The 16,293-nt window shown below is 42.1% G+C and overlaps 1 protein-coding gene across 2 annotated transcripts in view; it reads right to left on the bottom strand.

The window, feature by feature from the left end:
- emp2 (epithelial membrane protein 2) overlaps positions 1-15,606 on the bottom strand; it is a 44,416-nt gene extending 28,810 nt beyond the window's left edge. The window contains exon 1 of one of the 2 annotated variants that reach the window (XM_048609624.1): positions 15,588-15,606. The gene's annotated coding sequence lies outside the window, so the exon portion shown is untranslated. Of the gene's footprint in view, positions 1-14,828; positions 15,053-15,587 lie in introns of those variants that run through there. The other variant, XM_048609623.1, reaches the window with a different exon arrangement.
- Positions 15,607-16,293: the final 687 nt, after the last annotated feature.

Below are 16,293 nucleotides of genomic sequence, written 5' to 3'. Positions count from 1 at the left end.
AAGTGTTTTAAAAAAATCAGAGTAGCTCTGTTTGCAAACACCTCATAGTGCCGAGAGTGGAGTCCATATCTGTAGGCAACCAGCCTTCAATATCCAGGTTTGAGCTGCTAAGTGGAAGGGAGTATTCACACTATGCAAATGCAAGACAAATGAGGATTTCCAACAAGACAGAATCTAACCAGTTCCAGTCAGTCAACGTTGACTGGCATTACCATAATGCAATCCATCATCGACATCCTACAGAGTTACCACTGACCATAGACTTAACTGAACTAGATAGATAATGACTGTAGCAAATGACGCACCCAACTCCACAAAAACTTTTCTACAACATACAAGGCACAAACCACAAGCAAAGAATGCAATGGAATGGCTTCCACTTGCCTAGTTGGCGCAGACACAAAGTGCTCAACACTTTCAAGGAAAAAGCAACCTACTTGATCAGCACGTCAACCACCACATATACTTGCTTCAAAGTCACAAGGTGGCTACAGTGTGCACCACCCACAAGTTGTACAAAAGCAACTCAAAGGCTTCTTCACCAGCACCTCCCAGAATGGCCAAGGTTAATGAGCACTTGAAAACATAACTGGCCTTCAGTGTCATTGGAACTTCCAGGAGCACCGCAGACGACAACTTTCCAAGAACCAGCTTACCACCACTGTCTCAAGAGCAATGAGGAATATGCAAAGAATGCTGACCTTACCACCAACAGCCACATCCTGTGAGTGAATGTTAAAAAGTAGGCCTAATCTCAGAATGAGCTCTGCTGTTAAATTGTTGTGATACCACTACATAGAGAATTAGCTTAACAGAGACTCATAGTAGCAGAGTTCAATAAGGATCATTACATGTGAACATATCCCAAACGCACTTGCATTCAGGTATAAAAATGCAATAGCATATACCAAGAGTTTCTAGCACTCCCATTCAATTACATGAACTTAATTAATGATGTTCCTGTCATTGTGAAGTTAATACCTCTATGCATTGAAAATGCAGACAGAAACTTCCTTTGTTAAAAACAAATGCCTCCAGTTATGAAATGCCTGACCTCCTTGCATAGAGATTCTGCTAGAATTACAAACTCATGAAAGGCTTCATTTAAGCTTGGCTCCAGAAAATAAGTCGATTTCTGGATTGCAATGGCCCGTTTTCTGAAACGCTGCAGTCAAATGTGGCCAGGCCAGGTTCAACCTGAAATAACAGCCAGCAACTTTGGAAAGTTTGAGTTCAAACACAGTTCAGGAATGCCTCAGCATCACAGGCAGCAGTGTGCCCGATAGTCAACTACAACCTTCTGCCTTCTCCATTTTGTCTGACTGCAAACTGCAGCCACTTCCAAATACAGCGATGCTGACCTCTTGCAAAATTTTATATTCAATACAAATGTATACAAGATTCCCATTGTGATGATTTTTTTATTCCAATGCTACAAAGCAGTAGTTACAAAGAAACTATTGAAGTGTATATCTGCCATACAGGGGTACATTGGCATTTTAGGATTCACTCACACTACAATATTCTAAGATTGACCAACATATAACACATCTACTGTTGCAATACTTTAATTGATCTTTTTTTTTTTAAAATATAATGCATGAATCATAAAAGACTGATTTGCCCTTTATTTTGCACCTCTCTGTAGAAATGCCTCCCCCTCAACAAGATCTTTTCCCCAGGGTGGGCGTGTCCAAAACTATATAGGGCATAGATTAAAGGTGAGGGGAAAGATTTAAAAGGGACCCTAAGAGGCAACTTTTTCATGCAGACGGTGGTGGGTGTATGGAACGCACTGCCAGAGGAAGCGGTGGAGGCTGGTAAAATTACAACATTTAAAAAGGCATTTGGATGGATATACGAATAGAAAAGGGTTTAAGTGGAATATGGGCCAAATGCTGGCAAATGGGACTAGATTTTTTTTTTTTTAAAAAAAGAGATATCAGGTCAGCATGGACGAGTTGGACTGAAGGGTTTGTTTCTGTGCTGTATATCTCTATGACTCTATAACCTGAACCAAACAATAAAGTTGTCAGATCATTGTTTGAGCCCCTCTCCTAGTGCCATGTGAATTTATAAAACATCAAGACACTGGCTGCTTCTGCAAGAATTTACATCATCCTTTTACAAACCGTTGCTATAGTACAACAAAGATAATGCAGCCTCATCCAACTGAGCCACCACATATTTCTTCATCCTAAAAGCTTCATGACAAGGCTTTCCAATTAAATGACTAACAGCATAACCAAATATACAATAACTGAAGCCTATAGAATAGAAATATCCCTACAGGCACATGACCTGTAAATCTGTCTTTACTGCATGCTACGTTACAATACTCAAGTCTACAAACGTGGGTGTCACTATTTCCACACACTGGGGCATGTCTAATAACCGTCTAAGCTTCAACTTGTTGGGGGGTGGGGGGGAAAGAGGAAAAAAAGCCCACAAAACAGAATCACAACTATTCCAGCACAAAAAGGGAGGCCATTCAGCCCCTTGTGTCTGCACCGAATAAACCAAATCGCTGACAAATTAGTTTCCCATTTCTGAAAGCCTGGGTCAGCATCAAGGTAGCACAAGTCATCTGCAGCAAAGTTGGAGTATGGACTCCTAAACCTTGTTACGTGAGCCTCATACCTTACCTCAAGCTGTTCCAAGAACTACATTTAGGCTGTCCAATGTTATTTCATGTTAACAGACAGTTTTCTTTTGGGGGGGGGGGGGGGGGGGCGATCGCAATCGCAATGTGAGAACCAGATAGAGCAACACTGCAAAATGGGCAAGTGTATCAGCCACTTCTTGGTTAACACAACACAACATGCTTTCCCACTTAAGTCTCCTTTTTACACTTTACAACAGCTAACTCAGGCATGATAATTCCTTAGTGACCAGCAGCTCACTCCTTTTTAACCTGTTGGCAAATGGTGCATTGCTGAATGATATTTAAAGAAAAATAATTAAATTTATATAGGCTGGGACAGTTACTACCGGTCTGATGGGATACAACTCACTTTGAACTTGAGAAGTAAACAGCACGTCAGCTTTCTTTTGATTGTAATACTGTTAAAGTTACAGTTATAAACCCATATATTTACTATATAGACATACATGGCCACACCCAGCGAAGAAAGGAATCTGCATGAAATATATATCATTGGTACAACAGCTTTGGAGGGTTTTGGAAACAAGAAGAATTGAAAAGTCTTTTCTCCACTGATTTATCCTCTCTCTCTCAAAAGGCATCAATAGCATGCTGCCCGATCACAATTCTTCATGTGCTCAACCCACGGATCATTGATTCCATTTCTTGGTCAACCTTCAGCTGGAATTCTACACAAAAGAAACAGTGACCACAGCTCTCCCATTCCCTATTGGAGGTTTACCCAAGTAAAGTGGAACTCCTGCCTCTCCAGTCTGAAAGCAAGACGAGGCTGAAATTTGGACAAAGTGCTGCAGCAGTCTCAAATAACTGTTGGACAGCTCAGGATTCTATTTTATTCTTTGCAGGAAGAGAGGAGGGGAAAAAACCTTATACATTGTGCTGGCAAATGTATTTTTCACAGGAAACTCTCTCCTCGATTGTACGGTTTTGCACCAAAAAGTATTTATGAACCTCAAAACACTCAAATTATAATAGTAAACCAGACCTTAAACCTGTATAAAATTACACTCCAATATTTCTAAACAATTGTTGCTTCCTTCTGTGTGAAAATACCATGTAAGGTATAGCTCATTTCTCAATAGAAGTCAAAAAACGTAAAAGCGGTTTTTTAAATATGCTGATAAATTTGCCAAAGGCACAAAAGGAGGACTAATATTCGGAAATGCATTCACTCCCCACCCCCACACATTCTTCCTGAAACCTGTCCCACAGTAGCAATGTATCTAATAACAACATTACTTTCAATTTTCTGTTGAAAGGAAGAACAGTTCTGGTCATCCTGTTATAGGAAAGATATTAAGCTGGAGAGGGTTCAGAAGATATTTATGAGGATGTTGCTGGGAATGCAGGGTTAAAAAGTACAAGGAGAGGCTAGATAAGTTGGGACTTTTTCATTGGAGTGTAGGAGGCTGTAGGGTGACCTTATAGGAGGTTTATAAAATCATGAAGGGGATATAGATAAAGGTGAATGGCAAGTCTTTTCCCAAGGATGGGGGTCCGTGTTGTTTTTTTTTTAAAAAGGAGAGAGGAGAAAAATTTTAAAAAGACTCAGGTGCTTTTTTCTTGTTTTGTACAGAGTGGTTCGTGTGTGGAATGAGTTTCCAGAGGAATAGTGGATGCGGGTACAGTTACAATGTTTAAAAAGACATTTGGATAAGTACATGAATAAGAAAATGTTTGGAGGGATATGGGCCAAGCATAAGCAGGCGGGACTAAGTTTAGTTTGGGAACATGGTTAGCACTGGCTGTTTGGACCAAAGGGTCCGTTTCCATGTTGTACAACTCTATGTCTGCTCATTTAGAAGGTTTGTCACATTAAAATTCAGCTTTTTATAAAAATCTTTCTCCCCTACTATTCTGGTATTTGCCTCAGTTATTCAATCGGTGTTGAAATGAACAAGAACTCAGTTCCCTCCCAGCTATCCATCTGTCTTTCCATTTTTCTAGTGGGTCCCAGGCATGTGCACTCTAAGCGCCATTTAATGGTGATTGCCTTGTGTTCTAGACAAGGGCTGGTTCTGTTTGTGGTTAGGTAGTCCAGACACCTGGAATAAGAATCTAGAATTATCAGTTCACATCCCATCACAATGTGATGAATTTAAATTTTGTTTATTAAAAATAAATTCTGAATAAAATGCTGGAGACAGTAAATAGCAACTGTAAAATGTAAGGATTGTCATTGCTGTAATATAGTGAAGACAATGTCCCAACATTGCCCAATCTGGCCTAAAATGTAAATTCAGACTCACAGCAATGTGGTTTGACCCACGTCCTCTGTGGTGGATAAGAAAGCCACTCGTTATAATCAAAGCCACAAACAATGGGCTGTAGCAGTTCGAGGTGATGGATCAACAGCGCCTTCCCAAAGCGTAATATAGTCGCTGAATACCCATGAATTTCAAAAAAGTCAAACATACCATTTTCAAACATTAAAGACAAGGCCGAGCACGTTTTGGTAATAGCTGCAAGTTAGAACAAGAAAGAGAGAAAAAAACCTGTGTGCGCGCCAGATGTTATTGGAACTCAAGAAGAAGTTGTGAAATTGACCTCAGCAGGATTTTGTACGAGGGATCAAATGCAAAATGACAGAACTCCCTACAGGTGGAGTGGCAAATTCAGATACACAAAAGGAAAACCAGACAACTACAAAGGCAGAAAGAAAATGTGTTGAAATGGTGGAATTAAACAATCCAATCCAAAAGATAAAAACCAAAAGACCTGTGGATGCAGTAAATCAGAAACAAAACCAGAAGTTGCTGGAAAAACTCAGCAGGTTTGGCAGCATCCACGGAGAGAAATCAGAGTTAACGTTTCGTTCTGAGGAAGGGTCACCAGACCCAAACGTTAACTCCGATTTCTCTCCACGGATGCTGCCAGACCTGCTAAGCTTTTCCAAAACAAGTTGGCAGGAGTGGTGCATAAATCTATATGAGCCAAATAGCCAATTTCATGTAAAATATACTCAAGCATGGAGGAGGAGGTTAGTGCCTACAGTAACAGGGGAAAAGTTTAATTGAAAAGCCCTGTTCATTTTCTAACACAGTCACAGACGAAAACTTTGGAAGTTGATTGCACCCTAATGAAATGGAGTGAATGAAACAACAGGATATGCTTTCTATATTGTTTTAAAAGTTGCCAGTCACCTCTTGGGAGAGATTCTATGAATATCTGTTCTGATGAAAGTGCCACACCTGTATAACTGATTATCTGGTCACATTGTACTGTTTGAGAAGGGACTGCAGTTCAGAAATTGTTTAAGTTGTGATTTTTTACACGCTTCCTCTCCACAGATGCTACCTAACATAAAGCGCTTCAAGCACACAAAATGCTCAGAATTCATTTGCATCACAGTCGTGTGTACTGGAGATAAGAGAAACTTATCATATCACACCACACCACAAGGAGACAATTTTGTTAGAAGCTTAACAATCAAGAAGAGGTTTGACAATCCACCTTATTTTTTAATTCGTCATGGGACGTAGGCAATGCTAGCTGGGCCAGCGTTTATTGCCCAGCCCTAGTTGCCATTGAGAAGGTGGTGGTGGGCTGCTTTCTTGAACCACTGCAGTCTCTGTCCTGTAGGTTGACCCACAAAGTCCCAAGAGAGGGAATTCTAAGATTTTGACCCAGGAATACTGAAGGAATGGTGATATAATTCCAAGTTAGGATGGCGAGCGTCTTGGAGGAGAACTTGTAGGTAGTGTGTTCCCATATCTCTGCTGCCCTGGTCCTTCTAGATGGAAGTGGTCGTGGGTTTGGAAGGTGCTGTCTAAGCATCGAGTGAATTTCTGCAGTGCATCTTGTAGACGGTACATACTGCTGGTGGTGGAGGAGGGAGTGGAATGTGGTGCGAATCAAGCGGGTTGCTTTGTCCTGGATGTCATAAAGCTCGAGTGTTGTTGGGGCTGCACCCATCCAGGCAAGTGGGGACTATTTCATCACACTCCTGACGTATGGCTTGCAGCTGGTGGACCAGCTTTGGGAGAGCCAGGTGGGGAGTTACTCACCACATTATTCCTAGCCTCTGACCTGCCCTTGGAGCCACAATGTTTCTGGTGGTGGGTCCAGTCGAGTTTCTGATCAATGGTAACCCCCAGAAGTTACTAGTAGGGAATTCAGTTATGGTAACACCATTGAATGTCAAGGGGCAGTGGTTAGAATATTTCCTTACTGGAGATGGTCATTGCCTGGCATTTGTGTAACATGAATGCCACTTGTCAGCCCAAGTCTGGATATTGTTCAGATCTTGTTGCATTTGGACATAATTTGTAACCCTTCAGATACTGAAGCAGTCTATGTTGAAAACTGTGCAATCATCAGTGAACAGTCTCATTTCTGACCATGATCATACTGAACGGTGGAGCAGGCTCAAAAAAGGGCCAAATGGCCAACTGGCCAACTCCTGTTCCTAATTCAACATTTGGTGATTTCTAGTGGAGGCGATGAAACACAAAGTGCTATAAAACTAATGCATTCAAGTGATGAGCAGAAGCTATATTCACATCATAAAGCCAGAGTATGCTACAGAAACACAGCAGGTCTAGCAGCATTTGTACTGAGAAAATATAGAGTCAACACAGAGTCTAGTGACCCTTTGTTTCAGATTTCTAGCATCTGCAGTTCAGTGCTTTTTTTAATATATTAACTTGAGTGGAAAAAGATTTATTGTCAAATGTTTTTACTTCACTGATGTAACTTCCAATTTCCCAATTAAAAAAAGGTCAATGATGTCAAGGGTGGGTGCTCTTTAAAGGAACTGAACCGCTGCAGGAATAAAGATAGTGTCCAAATAAAAAGAAACAGGGAAGAGGAAGATAGGGCAAGAAATACTGAGTTACAGAAGAGTTAAAATAGAATAAAAAAATGTTAGTTGATTCAAAGGAGGGGAAAGAATGAGAATATTGTCAATTTGTATGCATCAGGCACAATGCACTAGTGTCAAAATTTTCTATATCATGTGTTTTGCATTAAGCTGCTACTGAAACCAAATCCCTCCCATTGATCAAAGCTTCTTGGCTATAAACACAGATTAAAATCAGTTTTTGAAGTTTGAATCTTTGATTGAAGGGGCTTTTCTCAATCATTTCTAACAAGGATGTGGAGATGCTGGTGTTGGACTGGGGTGGACAAAGTCAGAAGTTACACAACACCATTTTATAGTCCAACAGGTTTAGAAGACTCACAAAGACACACCTGGACATCCCATTGTATCAGGCAATGGGACCCTGCATGAGAACCTCTCTGGCTATGTCGCGGGCATCCCGAAACCCATTGTACAAGGAACCCCCAGCTTCTGTTACAACACTACAGATTTCTTTTTTTAAAAAAAGAGAAACTCAGCTCCCACAGACTAGTTGAACCAGGAACATTCCTTGTCGCCATGGATATTTCAGCATTCTACACCAGCATCCTCCACAATGACAGTATTGCTGCAACAGCCTCAATACCAACAACTGCCAATTTCCAGACACCATCCTACACAACTCATCTACTTCATCTTCGAGCACAACAACCAGTTCTTCATCCAGACACACCAAACAGACATGGGGACCAAATGTGCAGCCCAATATGCCAACATTTTCATGCACAAGTTCCAACAAGACTTCTTTGCTGCGCAGGACCTCTGACCAACACGATACATTGATGACATTTCCTTCCTTTGGACTCATGGCAAGGAATCACTACAACAACGTGTAGCAATATCAACAGGTTTCATCCCACCAGACTTCCCATGGACTACTCTTCAGAATCAATCAGTCTCATTCTTGGACACACGCATCTCAAGGATGGACACCTCAGTACCTCACTCTAACCCAAGCCCACAGATAACCTCACGATGCTGCACTTCTCTCTAGCTTCCACCCTAAACATAAAGAAGCCATCCCTTACGGACAAGCCCTGCGCGTACACAGGATCTGCTCAGATGAGGAGAAACGCAATGGACATCTGAAGGTTTTGAAGGACGCTCTTATAATGGGATACAATGCCCAACTCATCGATCGCCAGTTCCAACGTGCTACAGCAAAAACCGCAACGACCTCCTCAGAAGACAGACACAGGATACGACTGAGAGTACCCTTCATCGTATAGTGCTTCCCCAAAGCGGAGAAACTACATGTTCTTCACAGCCTTCAACAGGTCATCGATGATGATGAGCACCTCGCCAAGATCTTCCCCACGCCTCCACAACAACTGCCAAACAGACCGTCGTTCACAGTAAACTACCCAGCCTTCAGGACAACATCAACACCATACAACCCTGCCATGGCAACCTCTGCAAGACACGTCAGATCATCGACATGGATACCACCATCACGTGGGAACACCACCCACCACATACACAGCAGATAATCATGTGCCTCAGCCAACATTGCCCGCAGCATGAGATAGACAAGAATGCCCAGAGGCATGGTACGTTGGCGAGACTATGCAGACACTATGACAACAGATGAATGGACACCGTGCAACAGTCGCCAGACAGGGATGTTCCCTCCCAGTGGAGGAACACTTCAGTGGTCAAGGACATTCTGCCTCCGATCTTCAGGTAGGCACCCTCCAAGGTGGACTTTGAGATACTCAACAATGCAGAATCACCGAGCGGACTCTGTTAACCAAATTCCATACCCATGAAGGTGGCCTCAACCGTGATCTTGGGTTCATATTGCGCTGCAGGTGATGCCACCACACAGCCTGTATCTGCAAAATCTTCCTTACTGCCCTCTTTGATAAACTGTTGTGATCTTTCTACTTTAGTTTGTACAGTTTTGACTTTGGCTTGCGATTCCAGTCATTTAGTTTGTCTCCAGCCTTATCTCTCTGCCTCATTTATTTGGATTATAGGTTATCCTTTCACTGGTTATTCAGCTGTTGACACAACTCACTGTCTAACACACTTGGTCACTTTCTGACACTCCTCTCACACCAGTTGTATGATCTTTTGATCTCTCTGCCCATAAACTCTGGCTCTGTGTGTTCTGTTCTTTCACTACACCTGACGAAGGGGTTCTGCTCTGAAAACTTGAGAGATTTCAAATAAATCTGTTGGATTATAACCTGGTGTTGTGCAACTTCTGATTTTATTTCTAACAAGATGCCAAATCAAACAGACATCACAATATGGCCGGCAATGTAATTTTTCAGCCCAACTGTCACTTTCAGTGCAAACTTTAGTAAGTACAACCAGAGTGGAAGCTTGTGAAAGTTGCAACCCTGCCTCCAAATCAATCGCATGAATACCAAGTCCAGAAGCTAGTTGTGACAGGCAACAATGTCCACAACTATATCTTGTACCTTTGTTAAACTGAACGATTTCACTTTAAAAGCAAGAGGTCAAACTGAATTCCTTACCACCCGGTTTTTGTAAAGAGTGAAAAATCAGATTTTTGTTCTTGGAAACTAAAAAAAAGGGGCCAAAAAGAAACCAAACAAAAACTGGCAAACAGACAAAGATTGCTCACTGTGAGGAATATTTATGTCGGTGAATAAAATATACTCCATCTTTTGCAGCATAGTAACTTTACTCTGCACACGGCCTAATTAATGTTGCAATACCAGACTGTTTTGTGCCTTCAACCACACCCACAACGAACTGGGTGAGTTCCGAACAATCTTATTTCATTCAACTCTACAGAGATGGATTGTTTTATGGGTTTGGCCAGTTTTGATGCAATTGTGCTTTACTACACAGCTGGAATTAAATGAAACCCAAGATTTTAGTATTGTTATTCCAATCCAGAAATCTGAAACCAGATGAAAAACTCTCCTTCTGCAGAAGCACTCCATTAAAGGCCAGGATCTTTATTACAAGGCTGAAAAACAACTCCAAATCCATTAGGTCCACAAGTGTCCTCTGCTGGTAATACATGAAATAGCTGTAGACCATCTTAAGCCATTAGTTGTCAATGGGTACAGGGCCAGGGAGACCTGCTACAGGAATTGGCATAAAATGGTCAATTTAACAAAACTGACTCTACTGAAGCCAGGTGCGAATGATGTAACTGTGGAAATATTACACTGGTACTATACCAGGTACCATTCTGAGACTGGGATATAAAGATTCAGAGTTATACAGCACAGAAACAGACTCTTCGGTGCAACTTGTCCGTACCAACCGGGTCTCCTAAACTGCGTTAGTCCCATTTGCCAGCATTTGGCCCATATCCCTCTACACCCTTCCTATTCATGTATCCATCCTGACGGCTTTTAAATGTTGTAATTGTACTAGCCTCCACCACTTCCGCTGGCAGCTCATTCCATATATCCACTCTTCTGTGTGAAAAAGTTGCCCTTTAGGTCCCTTTTAAATCTTGCCCTTCTCACATTAAACCTATGCCTTCTAGTTTTGGACTCCCTTACTCTGGGAAAAAGCTCTTCACCCAATCCATGCCCCCGATGACTTATTAAACCTCTAAGGTCATCCCTCAGCCTCTGATGCTCCAGAGAAAAAAAAAAGTCCCATCCTATTCAGCCTCTCCTAATAGCTCAAATCCTCCAATTCCAGCAACATCCTTGTAAATCTTTTCTGAATGCTTTCAAGTTTAACAACATCTTTCCTGTAGCAGGAAGAGACTAGAACTGAATGTGGCATTCTAAAGTTAGCCTCACCAATGTCCTATACAACTGCAACATGACCTACCAACCCCTACACTTAATGCATAATGAAGAGCAGAGCAGGTGAAAATCTAACGTTCAACCCACCAAACGTGACCAAAGCTGGAGATATTTGCTGTTAACATGAAGGCCCAGAAAACTGGTTGGCTTCAACTCACATTCCAGCAAACACACATCAGGGAAGCTACAAGCATAGGCTAGAGCTAGCTACGGCATTTGGTGTAACCTTATGTCTTCCCATTGTGTTTTATGAAGAGCATCATCTCTCTCCTCCCCTTAAGAAGGGGCGAGGAACTCTAACGGCCAGAAATCCAATGCTCAGGAGGAGGATGTGGGGGAAAGATGGTGAGGAGGTGGGTCCAATTGGGATGGAAGGGTTATGAAGAGAACCGCATTGGGGACAAGTTATTTCCAGGAGGTGGCCTGCCTGTAAGGAGTGACAACAGCAGAGGGGTAATTTTACTAATTTGATTTATTATTGTCACATGTATCTAGGTACAGTGAAAAGTTTGGCTTTGCAGGCAGATCATAATCATACAAAATGCATTAGTTGCAGAGACAGTGCACAAAGAGCGAGATCAACATTCAATTTAAAATTTGTGAGGTCCAATCAGATGTCTAATTACAGCAGGGAAAAAGCTGTTCTTGAAATCTGTTGGTACTCGTGCTTAAGCTTTTGTATCTTCTGCCTGACGGAAATGGTAGGAAGAGATCATAACCAGGGTGGGAAGAGTCTTTGATTATATTGGCTGCATTAGTAATCCAAAAGCTCTGGGGCACGAGTTTCAACCTGGTATGCAAGGTTAGTCTCAATCATTAAAAACCCATCAGATGCCCTTTAGGGATGGCAGAAGTTACCTTGTCTGGCTTACATACGATTCCAAACCTGCACAATGCAATTGGCTCTCTGCAACCCACTGAATTGACTAAATAAACCACTCAGTTCAAGGACAATAAAGAGATGAGCAATGAATGCTAGCTTTGCCAGTCCCGCCCACATCCCACAAAAGAATAAAAGAACAATCACTAAGCAACTTAACTGCCACGCACCACAGTGTCCTGCTTCTATGCCCCACCCTGCCTGCAACAATGGCACCAAGATAAGCACAGGCATATTTGTCCTCAGTTGCAGCCCCTGTAGATAATGTTGAGAAGTCTAAGATTGGGGGGGGGGGGGGGAAGGAGTTCTACTCTTGAATTCCCAATTTACCAGCGTCATTGTCATAAATATTCCACTTCCCCTCTGAAACAAGGCAGCTTCAACCTGACAAAAGGAAGGCATCCATCAAGATTGAAAAACGAGTTTTTAAACAGTGACAAAGTTAAGGAAGTTGCAGTGCAGCGTATGATCAAGGGGAAAGGTTACAACTCAGCGTACCCATTGCAGTTGCAGTCTAGAATCGAGTACCCACGATGCAAGACAAAATTTTAAAACCCAGACTGAGATTCCCAATGACACCTCAGCGAAATGAAGTTCCTGCTTGGGGATCTTGTGTGGGTTTCAACTCCTGAGGTTTGCTCAGGATTAGATGACGTGGACGGTCAGTGGGGATACTGGCTATGGCTACCCTGCAAAATAATACCTTAGTAGTCCCCACTTGCAGACACCACCACCGTTTACTATTCGGTGGAGTTCACCATCAGTTTGCCTATTCCACCCAAGCCCAGTGCAATTTCACTCCCCTATACCATAGCAGCTGTGTTGACTGACAACGCCCTGCAGCTTTGGAAAGCTGCATGTACATTGCTGCTTGTCATTTGGTCCCTGAAGTGTATAAAAGTTCCACAATCTGCTGCTGGGAAAAATTCCAGAATAAATATTGTACCAAACCATCAATTTTTCTTTTTTAAAAAAAATTGAAAGCTCAGTTCTTCAAACAAAGACCCTGGGATTTCATGGAGACTTGAGACTTTTCAGCCTCATCCAAAATGAAACCCTCCCATCATTAGAACAGTTTGAAGCATGGAAGTGTTCTGAAATTGTTGGGAAGTTACTTGGCATTTTCAGTCAGACAGTGGAACAGCGATCCAGATGCCTACAACACTTCTGACATTTCATGGCAGGAGCAGAGAAAATAGCAAGGACTGAACTGGCATTGATCAATGGCCAAAATCTCCTTGGCAGTTCACCAGATCAACCCATGGCAACTTCAGCATAAATCGACAGCGTTTCCAAAAGTGAAGGTAAAAGGGGGCCTTGGAGCAGAGCCAAGGATTCCCAAACCCCAGGTAAGGGCTCATTACTGAGACTCCAGACATGAACTTAAAGGACACTGCTCACTCACATCTCTGATAGCAAACAATGCCAAGTGTACAAAGTAGTGGCCACGCCCCAGATAATAACCAGCGGTTTCACCGCTTTCTTTTAAAACTCAGATTAAGAGGGTTGGTTAACTCAATTGGCTGGACGGCTGGTTTGCAGTACAGAGTGAAGCCACATCTGGCTAAGGTTACCACGAAGGATTCTCCTTCTCAACTTCACCCGAGGCGTGCTGACCCTCAGTTAAACCACCACCAGTTATCTCTCTCTAATGAGATAGATACCCTATTAATCCTTTGGGACTATGGCGACTTTACTTTTTGCTTCATCTACAGGAACTTTTCTAAAATATATATTTTAGAAAACAACAAAGGTCTATTTCGGAAGCCAACTCAGTGAACTAAATTTAATCCCGCCAGAGCTTCAGGCAAAAGCAGCAGAGGGAAAAAGTTAACTTCGTTGTCCTTTACCATTTTAAAAGACAGTAACAGGGATGATTTTAAAATCACACTCCCGAGCGGATGGACGCTGTTGTTTCTGGATAAACAAGGAACAGCCACACCCCTTTAAAACATGGTATTTGCAGAAATGAAGCTCCTGATGCAAATTACCAACCTCCCCTTTCAAAACTGCTGTAGAGAATCCAAGAAACACAAGCAGCTTCAAAGTCACGGTCACTGTTTTAACTTTCTCGTGATTGAAAATAAAACAAGGTTGAAGAGTTTTCTCATGCAAAGGGCTCTAAGCCTCGGAACAGTTTCTTCGACAGACAATCTCAGCCTTTCCTAGGGCCGTTTCCCCCAGGGGAACAGGGCAAGTACAAACATCCGACAAAAAAAAACTTGCAATTTCACTGGGGAGAAGAGTTGAAACTTGAAATTACAAGCAAAGGGAGGGAACAATCCCCCAAACTTGTCTGCATTGAACCTAAACAATTACCTTTTTACCGTCATTAACGTGCAACAAACTTTGGAAAAAAAAAGGGTTTTTTTTTAAAATCCACTTTGGAAATAAAGTTTACAAATAAAGCGACTTCCAAATTCGGAAGCTGGGGAGGGAGAGCCACATCGACCCATTTGTTACCGTAAATATTTAATTTTCGCTCTATCAATCCGAGCCCAACTATATATAGTTTTCCCTTCTAGAGTAACAACATTTGAAAAGTGTCAAAACCCTCTTTTGTTTGTTTGTTTGTTTGTTTGTTTGTTTGTTTGTCTCTCTCCCTCCCTCCTCCACTACCATCATAAAACAAAACTAACACATTAAAAGTCTGAACACCGCAGCTGTACTCACACGATGGGAAGGAAAGTCTCCAACTCCGAGCTCAAGCTGTGCTAGTGGATTTTTACGGATTGTGTGTGTGTTTTTCAAAGTCTGTCTTCTGAGGCGTGTCCCCGTGATGTCAGCTTTCAAGGCGGGGTGAGTCAGTCAATTTCACTTGTATTGCAACCGCGTAAGGTTTTCCCCAGATCCCATCAGTCACACCCTCCCTCCAGTCACTTCCTCACTCCATGCTCTGATCCGGACCAATTCCCGAGTGAAACATCAAGACAGTACAGGACACCCGTTTCTTTTAAGAATGGGAGGTCAGATTGAACGCCTGAGAGCAGAGAAGGTGCATTGATATTTTTAATCAACCTGTTGTGACACTCCTCTGGGGCAGGTGGGACTTGAATCCTGCCTCAGAGGTAGGGACGCTACCACTGGCCCTCAGAGAGAGTGTAATGGGATTATAAAAACCGAAAGAACTGCTGTAAATCAGGAACAAAAACAAAGTTGTTTCAGAGATAGTAGGAACCGCAGATGCTGGAGACTCAGATAACAAGGTGTAAAGCTGGATGAACACAGCAGGCCAAGCAGCATCAGGGGAGCAGGAAGGCTGACGTTTCGGGTCTGGACCCTTCATTTCTGTTCATCCAGCTCTACACCTTGTTGTCACAAAAACAAAGTTGCTGGAAAAGCTCAGCAGGTCTGGCAGCATCTGTGAAGTAAAAAACAGTTATTGGAATGACATTTGACTCCCCTCATAGGATCTTCCTTCACCATCTTTACCAGTTCTTTCTCCTTCCAACCCATCACTAGGGAAAATTATGTGTGAAAGGTATTAGTCTGTCATGAAATCACAGCTTCCTTGACCCCAGCAACCCCAAGGGACCATGTGCAATCCCAATGATTAACAATGTATGACTTGGTGTGTCTACAGAACTTGAGCTTTGCTAAAAGATACATTTTGTCAAATCTTTTAGTTTTACACACATGAGGACATTTACATGAATATCAATGTAAAGAGGAACAACATTTTATAGTGTATGAGGAGAATGCTGATTAGTTGGCAGGTGAACACTGATAGAGATTTACCAATCAGAGTCAACTGCCTGGTTTAAACTTGAACAGAGCTTGGCAGTTAACAGTCAGTCATCACCTAATTGATGCATTCTACATGGCAACACCTGCACCAGAGCCCACCTAACAACCAGTTAGAGTTCTCTTCTAATATCATGCAAAATCTTGTTTACATTGGTATTCCTGTGAGAGTCCTGATGAATTTGAGGCAAACAGTTTCAACAAAATCTTTATGTTTCAGCATAAATGAATTCATGGACTATTAAAGTAAACTTGATCAATCAAGAGTTTGTTTAAAATGTCAATAATCATAGTTACCATGTTACCAAACAGTAACAAACTTCTTTGGGATGAATGAATCAACCCTGGCTCTGACTCCACCCTATACTTTGAAAGATCAAACCACTGTTTATAT

This window comes from Rhincodon typus, chromosome 21 (genome assembly GCF_021869965.1).
Source record: "Rhincodon typus isolate 14 chromosome 21, sRhiTyp1.1, whole genome shotgun sequence".
Lineage (NCBI taxonomy): Eukaryota > Metazoa > Chordata > Chondrichthyes > Orectolobiformes > Rhincodontidae > Rhincodon > Rhincodon typus.
This window is presented reverse-complemented; position numbering and strand designations above follow the sequence as displayed.